The sequence below is a fragment of the Lontra canadensis genome, unplaced genomic scaffold, assembly GCF_010015895.1.
Source record: "Lontra canadensis isolate GAN:19392208 unplaced genomic scaffold, GSC_riverotter_1.0 scaffold67, whole genome shotgun sequence".
In the NCBI taxonomy this organism is placed as follows: Eukaryota; Metazoa; Chordata; class Mammalia; order Carnivora; family Mustelidae; genus Lontra; species Lontra canadensis.
In genome coordinates this window covers 6,707,429-6,720,837 of record NW_022631061.1, presented here as the reverse complement: position 1 = coordinate 6,720,837, position 13,409 = coordinate 6,707,429, and positions in this window count along the sequence as shown.

Genomic DNA, 13,409 nt, shown 5'->3' with positions numbered 1-13,409 from the left:
CGAAGGCCAGGAGGTCCAAAAATCTAAGAGTAGTAGAAGGTGAACATGCCAGCTTAAGAACAGAGAGGGAATTGCCCTGCCTCTCACTTTTTGTTTTATTTTGGCCCTCAAGAACTGGATCACACCCTCGCATATTGGTAAGGGCAGATCTTTAGTGTAATGATTTCAAATGCTAATCACTTCGAGAACCATCCTCACAGACACATGCAGAAATAATGGTTTACCAGCTATCTGGGCATCTCTTGGCTCCGTCAGGTTGACACATAAAATTAAACATCACACTTATTTAGCTTTATCTTTCTTGACTTTTAGAGCTTTGGACTTTCTATTTGGTTTAAAACATCTTCCCAACCCTTAAATTTCCTTTTATAAAATATTATTATATTATTTTTATATGTAAGTCTTTTATCCATTTTAGATTCCATTTCAGCATTGTAGGGGATAGGGGTCTTAGTTTATTTCTTTCAGATGGATAGCCAATGTTACATTATTAATTGTTTAAGTTATACTTTTTTCATAGAATGGAAGTTCTGTCTTTATAATAGATTAAATTCCTTATATATTGGTGTGTATTTCAGGGTTTTTTTCTTCTGTTCCACTGATCTACTTTGTTCATTGCTGTGTCAGTACTATATTGTTTAATTATAGTGGCTTTAGTATATATTTTTATACCCAGTTAGGCAAACCCTCCTCTTCATTTTCCTTATAAATAACTTTTCCCCATTATTCTTGGACATTAATTCATCTATACTGACTTTAATATTGTATTACCCAAACTCTTTATCCCTTCAGAATTTCCTATATATCTATTTGAAGAGATTTGACATTTTAATCATACTGTGTTCCTATCTATGGATATAAAATCATTCAATAAGATTTTATTATTTTGTTCATGCAGGTCTTATGTTCTTGTTTTATTAGTTTTCATTAGCACTGTGAGTGGAATATTTTCAGTAGCTAGTGAAAATGGAGGAAAAAACTAGTATATGTTAGTAACATTTGTTATTTAGTACATTTATTATGGATTCAACCTTTCTTTCATTTATTATGCATTCAGCCATCTTACTATATGTCTTACTAAATTCTAGTAATGTTTTATTGGGGTCTCTTATTGGGGTCTCTTGGATTCCTTAGGTATACAGTAATGTCATCAGTAAATATAAACTAAGTTTTTAATCTTTTCCAATTTATACAGAGTATTTCATTTTCTTGTCTTATTGCATTTTCTAGGGTCTTAAAACAATGTTGAATGGTAATGGTGTTGTCAAGCATCCATATCTGAATTTAATGAGAAAGTCTTTATCGTTTAATAATTTTGAAATATTTTGCGATAAGCTTTGGTAAGTTGTTTTACCATATTCAAGTTGTTTCTTTTTCTTGCTATTTTACTAAAACCTTTTGATTTTGAAAAATTCTTGAAATCCCAGAGTAAATACTACTTGATCAGAGGGAATTACTTTCTTTTGATACAATGCAGAAGTCTATTTATTAATATTTTAATAAGAATTTTTGCATTTCAATTCATGTTTTATATTTTTCTTCAGAGTTTTATATCATCATTATCATGTTTTATTCTTTAATTTCACTGTGGTAACTATTAATTTTGTTCTAAGATTTCTTTAGTGCTTTTTCTTAATTTTTTGTGACTTGATACCATTATTTGCCTTCTTGCTCCTGCCCCTTGCATTAATTTAGAAGTTCTTCTGCAGTATTCCATTCAACTAGTAGTTATCCTTCTCCCAACACTCATAAATGCCTATTTATATATTATTGCATGATAATAAGAAACTGTTTTCCCCAATTACCCTGAGACTTGCTCCAATCTAACAGGCAGTTATAGAATGTTTTTACTTTTCTCATGCTAGTCTCCCCCATATAAATGGGATATCCAGAAAACTTTTACCTTACTTCTTTCTTATCACCCTACTTCCTTGGTTTTGTTGAGATAATTTTTTACTTTACAAACTATAGGATTTTCACTTGTAGCATAACTGTTTTTTTTTTTTTCTGATGATCCTTATTTAGGATGCATTTTATACACAGTTATTATCTATTTAAATTTAAGTATGTATATTGCAAGGTTAAAATCACTGCTGTTCCCTTTTGTCTTCATCTTTCCTTTTCTCAAGGTCTTTCTTCTTATTAATTTGCTGTTTGGTTATTGGTATGTATGGAGTACTATTTTCAGTGGGAACTATCTGAATTCTGGCTTTTTGGCAAATACCTTTCCTTTAACCTGGCTTGTAAGTGGTATCTTGGAGGACTTTAGGATTTTTGGGTTGCTGTACTTTTCTCTCTAGATTAGGTGATAGTAATCTATTATTTTTTGGTTTCCTCTGTTATGTGTAGATGAGGAACTCAGCAAGCCCTTCAAATCTATTCTTTTCCATCAACTCAGGGCCATTAGTTTTCTGTGCTTAATTAGTACCTATCCTCAATCTGCAACTTTTTTCCTGGAATTCCTATCATTTTTGTGTTATATACCTTAAGTCTGCCTACCTCGTCTAATTTTTCTTTTTTTCATAATTTGTAGTAGCCCTTTGAATAGAAATTTTCCAGCAATTGCTTCCACTTGATCTTCCAGGTTACTCATTTGGGTCTCATTTTTTAAAGTTTGAAAATCATAAATTTGTGTTCTTTATGTCTTTTTTGGGGAGTAGGAGAAATGATGAAATTAACTTCTGCCATGTACTGCTATTACTATTACTGGTAGTGCTATTACTGCTGCTGTTGCCTATTTACTTATCTATCTATCATCTATCTCCGTATATCCATATCTACACATCTGTATGTATCTAGTAGATGCATATCTAGTAATAGCAGTAGTAGTAATAGTATGGCTTGGGTTGATCTCTGTCTTCATTTGCAGTTCCATTTTGCTAGAAATCCTCTCTTCTGGATATTTTACTTTATTTTTTTAAAAGATTTTATTTATTTAACTGATAGAGACCACAAATAGGCAGAGAGGGTTGGGGTGGAAGCAGGCTCCCCACTGAGCCGGGAGCCCGATGTGGGGCTCGATACCAGGACCCTGGGATCATGACCTGAGCCAAAGGCAAAGGCTTTAACCCACTGAGCCACCGAGGTGCCCCTCTTCTGAATATTTTAACCAAAATTCCTCTCCCTGGTTACTGTGTCATCATTGGATAGGTGTGTTGTTTTCTTCACACCATCACTGGGGCTCAGGTCCTGCTGCTGGGTACTAAACTTCTCTGTTTCCCTGTCTCCTTAGCTTAAAGGAAAATAGTTGGTTAGTTTCAGAGGCAAGGAGAATTCAATACCAGAGAATTAATTGTTGTAGTGATGATATGAAATGCAGCTGAGTGAAACTTAAACTAATGTATTCATTTCTAAAAACTGAGGAGTAAGTACCAAATAATTTCTGACTTAACATTGTTCTAGATGTGCTACTGAGACTGCAGTTAGCTTTTATCTGCATATTACGGGCTCCTAAACAAAGCACTGAACTCTGGGGACCAGTTTGAGCCCAGCCTCCACTGCTAACAACCGAGGATGGGTTGTTCCCTAACCTCAGCATGCCCCAGTTTCTGCATCTTTAACAAGGGATAAGAATACTTGTCCTACTTCCCTCATAGACTTGTTTTGTGACTAAAATGAGATGACAGGACACATTTTAAAGTGGTGTGAAATATAAAGTATGGACATTATTGTAGGACTTCACCTTTAGTGTATTTTAAATATGAAAATACAAAAATTCTTTTTTATGTGAGGTTTCTATATTTAATATACATGTATCCTACTATTAAAGTCTTCTTGCTCCTTTGCTTTAAACTGCAAATGAAAAAAAAAAAAAAAGAAAGAAACTAAGGTGTGCCCAGTTTTTACTATGTGGCAAGTATACTTTTTTTGCAGATTATCTCAAAAAGGTAAGGATTACCCACCATTTTATGCATGAGGAAACATTAGCAAGTGCCAGAGCAAGAATGTGAACCCAGCTCTCTTGATTTCCATGTCTTGTTGGTACTTGCTCTGCAATCACCCAGGTTCATAACACTTGCTCCCTTTCTCTGATTTCTTCCACGCACTACTGTTATGGTCTGTTCCACATTTGTTCACGTTTGTTTTGCATGGCTGCCTTAGAATTGCTCTCCAATTATTATGATGATGCCTCATCTTTTCAGTTATACCCTATCTTCATTACATGTCCCTCTCCACCTGTGCTTTTTCTCCCCAACCTTTGACAGGCAAACTTAGTGAACATGTTTCTATACTTGGTCTCTCTTTTTCTTCCCATTTTTTCTCCTCTCCAATTTTTATCTCTATTTGTATTCTTACTGCTTCACTGCAGCTGCTCTCTCCAAGGTCACCTCTAGCCTTCATGTCCCTAAAATGAATGAAAACTTCAGCAATGATCTTATTTCATTTTTCAGCAGTGTTTTAAGTGTTAGCCACACCCTACTCCTTGTACTTTTTTTAAATACATTTTACTCTCCTGGTTGGTCTTGTCCCTTCAAGTAAACTTTCTTTTTCTTTTCCAAAGTCTCCTTTGTTCTCTAATTTTTTTTTTTTTTTTTTTAATCTGGATCTTCCTCTGGGTTCTGGTTATTTGTGCTCAATTCATTCTCCTAGGGAGATGCTAACTTTGTGATCTATAATGCTGATGATACCAAAATTATTTATCCTGTTCAGATTTTTCTCCTGACCTCCAAGTGTGGATTTCCAGACCACCAGACCTCTCCACTTAGAGGCCAAATAAGTACCTCAACTTCACAAGGTCCACAATTGAACATCCTATATCCTGTGTTCTCTAGTTTGATGAATGAAACCACCATCTACCCAATTGGTTAGTTCAAAACCTGAAAGTTTTCCTTGACTGTTCCTTTTCCTTCATCACCCCCTTTGAATCGGCCCCTGAAATTCTGACAAATATCTCTCAAATCTATATTCTTCTCTTCACCATCTAGTCCAGGCAATCACCACCTGCTTGTTGCTCTTGTTTCTCTCAAATTCATTGTCATTCAGTATCCAGAATGAGCTTCCTGAAATACCGTCCTGAGGGGACCAGCCAAGTAGCTGAGGGCCTAGCTGGGTCTTTCAGGTCCAAATGGAAAGAGTTAACATAGGAGTTCTTTCCATTTGGGCATATAAGTCTGGAGCCAAGAGGAGGAAGATCAGAACACAATGATTTGGAATTCCTGAGGTCAAGGGCAGGGTAGACTGTGAGTTTCTAAAAGGATCTGATGTTCATTCTGGTCCCTGGAGAAATTATAGGAAGGCTGAACAGGTGATTTGAATCCTCCTTGCCTCTGAGACCAAACAAGTGTGAGCCTTTGCAGCCAAAGAGATCTGGGAACAGAGAGATTTAGTCCGGCTACTAAACAGCAGGACCCAAACCCCAGTGATAGATTAATCTATACAAAATGAGTTTTTCTCTTTTCTTCCTATTTCTTTTTCTGCAACATCAGAATTTATTGTTACATTTATTTCCAGTCAAGCCATGGTAATAGGTTTTAGTTCCAGGTAAAGGGCATCATTTCCAATTAGATGCAATGTAACACATGCCTGTGCATATAGATCCCACCCTCACCCCCCTCTCCTCTCTTCTCTCCTTATGAAGGCTGCATCCTGGCCTCCCTAGTCCATTTCTCAGTTTCTCTAATCCCCATGTTGCCCTCAGCTTTAGTACAACAGATTTTGAAATTTAAACATCTAATGCTTTTCTTCTTTTCTTTTTGAAACTACCCTTTTTTTAGTCTAAAGTCACGTCAGGCCTCTGACATCTCCCATAGGAGTTTTAACAATTGCCTGCTTAACTGGCCTCCCAGTGTACATCCCATTCAATCTACCCCCCTCTTTGCTTCTAGAATACTCACTTTGATCTGCAGATTGGATCCTTGCTTAATACTTCAACAGCTATTCTTTACTTAAAGGAAGAAGTGTAGAGGCTTAGATTGGTAAACACAGTCCTTCGGTACCTCTTCTACCCACATTGCACCCTATTATCTGTGTCGAACTACTTGGAGTTCCTGAGTACATCATTATTGGTCCATTCATCTGTACCTTTGAATACCTTTTCTCTTTCTCTAGTTCCCTTCTACCCTCACCTTCAGGGCAAACTCTGTTTAACTTGAAGCACTTAGCCCAAAGATCACACTGAGGACCCTTCCCACACGTCCTGGTTAGATCTAATTATTCCTGTCTTGGGTGTTCAGCTTGTAACTTGGTATTGATACAATGTACACTGTGGAAATACACTTTTTATTAACATGTCTGTGTCTTCTACCAAATCAAATGCCCTTGCACCTTAGATAGGGCCTGGTGTGTAGTAGATGTTCAATAAATGCTTGTTTTGAAAGATACAGATAGATATAGATGTAAACATAAGTACGTAGATGTAAGAAGTAAAGGAATAATATGTGACTTATCTCCATACTGTCTTAAAACTTAAGGACATTAACCCTATTTCCTAAACCATTGACTGTGCTCTTCAAATTTGTCAAACTAATTCAGCAAGGTATTTATAGTGTTGTTTGTTTGCCTTTATATTCACCCAGAAAAGTTGGGTCTGATCAGAGCAGGGAATGGGACAAAAAGAGTAAAAATCAGGGCGGGGCGGGGGGGCGGAGAATGATCTCAATCTGCTTTTCTGGAGTCCAAGTCCACTATGAAAGAGGTCTGTTATCAAGTATGGTCACCTGGCCACATAGGAAGAAAAAACATATCTCTATAGCTTTAGATAACATACCAGAGTTACACACTATTCCACTTCAACTGAGATGCTGCCAGTCCAGACTGGGATGGAAGTTTCCGCCAGATTAAGCCATTGACATAGAGAACTCATGCACCAAAGCCCAGGGTGACCCTCACATCTGTCTGTACCTTCTCACCCCACTTCTATTTGTTTAATTTATGTCTGTGATGCTAGTTTGTCCCCTTGCATCTTCTGGGGACTCCAAAGCATGCTACCATTATGCTCATCTTCCGGTGTATGTTTCCATTAAACTTAATTGGTGCCTATTGGCAGCAGTTCCAGGGCAACATGGACTGAAGTGCTTAACCCTTTGCCTGGTTGGCCATATGCAGGATTGATCACTTACCTCATTGCTAGCATCACTGAGATGATACTGAGGGACCAATGTAAATCAAACAATTTCTGAATCAGTTGTGACTTGATCTTAAGAAGATGATTTAATATTTTTTTTCCCTAGTAAATCATAGTAATGCCAAGAAGTAAACAGAAAAAATAAAAGAAGGGGGAAATTTTAGGTTTACTATTCCTGTTTTGGCGAATGATGTACACTGGTGAGAAGACTGAATAACTGGAAACACATCACTTCTGTCAATCAAAATATAAATATTAATAAATCAATTCTAGTAGAAATAAGTATTTATTTATAAAGACATACACAGGCAACATTTAAGCATTCTTAATACGTTCTTTATTTTGGATAAGCTTTTCTTTTCAAGGCTCCACAATGACTTTTTTTTTAAAAAGATTTTTAATTTATTATTTATTTTAGCAGTGAGAGATCACAAGCAGGCAGAGAGGCAGGCAGAGAGAGAGGGGAATCAGGCTCCCTGCTGAGCAGAGAGCCCAATGTGGGGCTTGATCCCAGGATTCCGGGATCATGACCTGAGCTGAAGGCAGAGGCTTTAACCCACTGAGACACCCAGGTGCCCCCACAATGACATTTTTAACTTTAATTAAAAATATGGCTACCCTTGGCACAGAGAAGCAAGAAATATCTTTAATTTTACATAAAATGCCATGTGACACTTTTTTTTACATGCATACATTTTGGGTGGATATTGTATTAAAATTGTAATCTTTCAGAGAAAATCTCTTCTGGGGGAGGTGGAGAAATTTTTTATTTGAAAGATATTATATGATCATTATCTAAATTTTTAGAAAAATGTGAAAAAATTTTTAAAACACAAAATTCACCCAAACCCAGAAATAACCTTGTTAACATTTTTTGTGTGTTTTCTTCCAGTCCTTTCTTTTGTTAAGCATATATTGAATATTAACCAGTTTGGGATTATTCTATGTATACAGTTTTATAACCTTATAGTAATTACGATTTTGTCTGCATGTTTTCTTATTTAAAATATATGTAATTATCATTTTAATGGCTGCATTGTTATGCATAATATCCATAATAGTGCATAATGTACCACCATTTACTTGGTTTCCTCTATTTTATGGACATTTAGTTGCTGCCTTTCTTATTATAAATAATATTTATGAATTTTTTTTAGATAATAACAGTTGTCTACATACATGATCATTGAATTCAGAAAAACTCCTGAAAAGTATACTGGATCAAATGGCATGAGAACCCTTAAAACTCCAATGTATTTGGCTGAATTGCTTTCCAGAATGTTGGACATAATTTATCCCCCCACCAGCCAGGTTAAGTATTATTTTTATGCAGACTAAACTTTTTTTCCCACTGAAATAGAATTGACAAACAATATGCTATTAGTTCCAGGTGTGTATCAGAGTGATTAGATAATTTTATACATTATGAAATGATCCCCGTGAGTCTAGTTTGCATCTATCATCATACAAAGTTATTACAGTATTACTGACACTATTCCCTATGCTGTTCATTACATTCCCGTGCCTTATTTTATTTTATAACTGGAAGTTTGTAACCTTTCATCCCCTTCACCTATTCTGCCCTCTGGTAACTAACAGTTTGTTTCTTGTATTTGTGAGTCTGTTTTCTTTTGTTCTCTTGTTTTGTTTTTTAGATTCCACATCCAAGTGAAATCACACTGATGAGGGATAGAAGCAGACAAATGTTCACCTTTAGCCCAGAAGGCTCACCGATAGCCTGCAGAGTTTTGATAAGGATTGAATAAGTGCTGGTTGGTGTATTCTTAAAGGGTCTCATGACTGTGTGTAAATCTCATTGATAGCTAATATCGAGCTGAAATAAACACCAGAGAAATCTTGCAAAAATAGTTTTATGTGTAGAATTTTCGAGGAAGACATTTATGATCTCACACTCCCTGCATAATTGCCCCCCCCACCCGCCCTTGAGCACTAAGCATGTAATCACCAGCTTCATACAGCAAGAGTACAACTCTTTCTGCCTATGGGTCCTGTCCCTGTGCTACTTGAAAAAACTTACTAAACTGCACAGTAAAAAGTCTCAAGAATTCTTTCTTGACTAGCGGTCAATGATCTTGAGACAATATGACTTTGTGTTTTTCTGTCTGACTTATTTCACTTAGCATAATGTCCCCTAGGTTCATCCATGTTGCTATTAATGGAAAGACTCCATTCTCTTTTATGACTGAGTAGTATTCTATTGTGTATATACATCTTCTTCATTCATCTATTGGTGGGCATTTGGGTTGCTTCCGTATCTTTGCAATTGTCAGTATAGGCTTACTTTGGAGAGATTGTGGGTTCAGTTCTAAACCCTTGCCATAAGACACATATTGCACTAAAGCAAGTCAAATGAAGGTTTTGGTTTCCCAAAAGCAAACAAAAGTTATTTTTACACTATACTGTGGTCTAGTAAGTGTACAATAGCATTATGTCTAAAAACAATATATGTATCTTGATTAAAAATATTATACTGCTGTGGTGCCTGGGTGGCTTAGTGGGTTAAAGCCTCTGCCTTCGGCTAGGGTCATGATCCCAGGGTTCTGGGATTGGGCTCCACATTGAACTCTCTGCTCAGTGGGGAGCCTGCTTCCCCCCCTCTCTCTGTCTGCCTCTCTGCCTACTTATGATCTCTCTCTCTCTTTCAAATAAATAAATAAAATCTTAAAAATAAAAATATTATACTGCTAAAAAGTACATTATCTGAGCTTTCAGCATGTTATGATCTTTTTGCTGCTGGAAGGCCTTGCCTGAGTGTTGATGGCTCCCAACTGATCAGGGTCATGGTTGCCAAAGGTAAGGGTGGCTGGAGCAATTTTTAAAAATAAAACAATAATGAAATTTGCCACACTGAACTGTGCCGGGGGTGTAGACAGGTGGATGCTGTAGGGTTAGAGTAAGTGGATTTCCTTTACTTATAGTCTAGTTGTCCTTTAAACTACAGTTTCTTTGCTGTGCCCCAGGTCAGGTGAAGCTGTCCCTCTGGTGATATCTCTCTCCACTGCAGGTTGTCTCATAGGGAGTGAGGTTCCCCTCATTACTGTGTCTCCATCTTTTCTACCCTTACCTATGTGGTCCTGATACCCTTTGTTGTGCTGAAGCTGTTCAAGCAGACCTCAGTTCTTCTGGAGGATTTGCTCTCTATGTGATTGTAGATTCTGTGTGTCCATGGGAGGTGAATTTGGGGTCTTCCTGTACCTCCATAATAAGGAAAAATAGAATGTAGGGTTTTTTTTTAAGATATTATCTTTTATTTGACAGAGAGAGACACACAGCAAAAGAAGGGATACAAACAGGTGGAGTGGGAGAGAGAAAAGCAGGCTTCCTGCCGAGCAGGGAGCCCGATGCGGAACTTGATCCCAAGACCCTGGGATCGTGACCTCAGCCAAAGGCAGACACTTAATGAATGAGCCACCCAGGTGCCCCTAGAATGTAGTTTTAATGCAATTATGATGTTTTATATATAAAGCATAAGATCTAGCTTATATATTTCACCAAAAATTTAAATAAATGCAAAGCAAGTCTCTTCATATTTCAATATTTGAGCTTAATTTTTTTGCATGTCCATAATTTGGAAACATAAATATTTCCCAAAGTGATGTAATGCAGCCCATGAAAACTCTTGGCATGTTGTTCTTTTGTCCACCCATGACTAGGGAGGTATGGTATGGTGCCTCCACAGAGGAAGCATTTGTTCAACTTGCAACTGATATAGACATGGTATGGAAGGCAAGAGAAAGGGGCCTATGCATTGATGCAGTGAGTGTTCTTAGTCTGATTTGGGAGTATCCTTCGCATATTTAAGTTTTCTCCAAGAAGACACCAGTTATCGGGAGCCTATCCAGTAATGACTTCACACAGTTTGTTTCTATTCTCCGTTAGGTTAACAGTACCTTAACACTTATCTGGATGTTCCTAGGAACATAGGTGTACAATGAAGGAGCAGAGGAATGCAAACATCATCTTTGAGCAAGGTGACAAATTCACTCAGCTATAGTCGAAAAGGACTTAATAAAAGGCAATATATGATTGCCATAATGGATTTTGTTTTAAGAGAATTGGGCGAGGATTTGGGAAATTATAGCCAGACATCCTCCCCGCAAACTCCCTGGGGCCAGCATTGGACATCTTGCCAACACTGTCCATTTCTGAAATTAGAGACAATCCCACTTAATTTACTTTTAAAAACTAAAAAATCCCTGACTCCTTGGCTGCTAGTTAACATCCTAATTATCAGTTAACACCTTAGGAGGGATTTTTATGCTGTCATGGGGGAGAGAGACCCAGTAGGAAGGATGGACTCCTGTCAACTTATACACCTTGCATCTTTTACTCAATTTATCCTCACGTATTCTGCCCTGGAGGACAGTAACACTGTCTTTTCATATTACCAATCTGGAAATTCTGAGAGGGAACAGAGAAAATGACTTGTCTCATGTCACAGAGCTAATTAAAGGGAGAGCTGCGTCTGGGCCCTTTGTCTCTGACTCCCTGAAGCTTATGGCTTCCAGTTCTGAGACAGCCTCATAAGGTGGAAGAAATTCAGCCAAGAAACCATATCCGCTTCCTTCTTCACCTGGTAATTACTCTCTGCAAAGAAATCAGAATTTAAAAAATACCAAAATCAGCTTCGAGAGTGAGGATGACTGAGAAGTATACAAATAGTAAAGAAAAAGAAAAGCAGCATTAATTGTTTAAAAATTTTTAAAGCTTAGCATAAGACTGGCCTTTTCAAAGGTGGTCTTATTAGTTTTAGGACCTTTGGCTATTTATATGGACAAAAATTGATTCTTTTTTTTAGCTCATTCACAGAAATCTTCCTTCAAATGCTTGGATTTCCATAGGAGACAAAAGGTCACATTCTTATTCATAAGCAGATTTGAAGAGATTTTGAATGAACCTGTACTGGGAAAGATATTCCTAACTCTAATAACACATTTACTTCCTGGAAAACAAAAACAAACACAAACACAACACACACACACAAAATCTACAAAATCTCTCTACCTATGTTTTTGTCCCTTACTCCTGTCACCTTCCCCAGAATGAATGTAATATCTTGTTTAAAAAAATAAATCACTTGAACGGGTTGCCTGGGTGGCTCAGTCAGTTAAATGTTTGCCTTCGGTTCAGGTCATGATCTCAGGGTTCTGGGATGGAGCTCCAAGTCAGGCTCCTTGCTCAGTGGGGAGCCTGCTTCTCCCTCTCCCCACTGCCTGTGCTCTCTCTCTCAAACAAATAAATCTCTACCATTCTCTCTCAAATGAATAAATAAAATCTTAAAAAAATCATTTGAACAATTTGAAGATCTAAAAAAATAATAATATAAAATCAATATGTGCTCAATACAGTAAATTTTTAAAAAGTATTTTAAAACCAAATCATCCTAATAGCACAGGCTAAAGATAATCACAGTTAAATGGAGTGGTTTCACACCTACACGTACACGCATGAGTAGGCACGTGCACACATGACTAATATGCTGATGAGTGATTAGGACCACGTTGCATGTACTACTAAGGATGGCAGATATAATGCATGTGTGCCGCTATTTCCTACCTTTTATGCCGATGGCATATATTACTGATCACAGCCTTCTCTCCTGCTGAGCCCAGATGCCGTGTCAGAATATACTTCAATGCAGCACTCCAGAAAGCCAATACCAAAAAATTTCAAAAGCTATCTCCAATGAATCCTGTTCTATATCTTGATTTTTTCCATTAATTTTTTGGTATGAGCTTTCTCAAATCACTAGAATTTGATATTTTTATATGACTGCATTATATTCATAAGAAATAGAAGACTATTTAATCCATAATGTCAAGTATAAGCTATTCTATAAATTTTGTTATTATAAAGAAAGCCTTGGTACATACATTTGTGCTTCAAATTTTGTCTGAAACTCTGGTTATTTCACAGGAAAATTTTCCAAGTTTACTTAGGAGTGGGTTCACAAGACCAAGGACTGAAAACATTTTTATTACTTCTCATTTATTTAGCCAAATTGCTTTCCAAAAAAATTGGATCACTTTCCTGAGAAGGTTATTAGAATCTTGGTCTTAACATCCTTCACCAACATAAAATATTAACGTATTTCAAAATCTTTGCTAATTTGTTAAGGGGGAAAATGTATATAGTTTAAGTTTGCAATTCTTTTTCCACTAATAACTTAAATCATCCATGTCTAGTTCTAGAACATATTTCTACTGAGATGCTAGAGTTTTATTATTGGTTTGTATATTATGGACATGAATGCTTTGTGGATGATGGTATTTCTCAGTTTTCATTTAGTTTGGCGTTTCCTAACAAATGGAAGGTTTCAATTCTT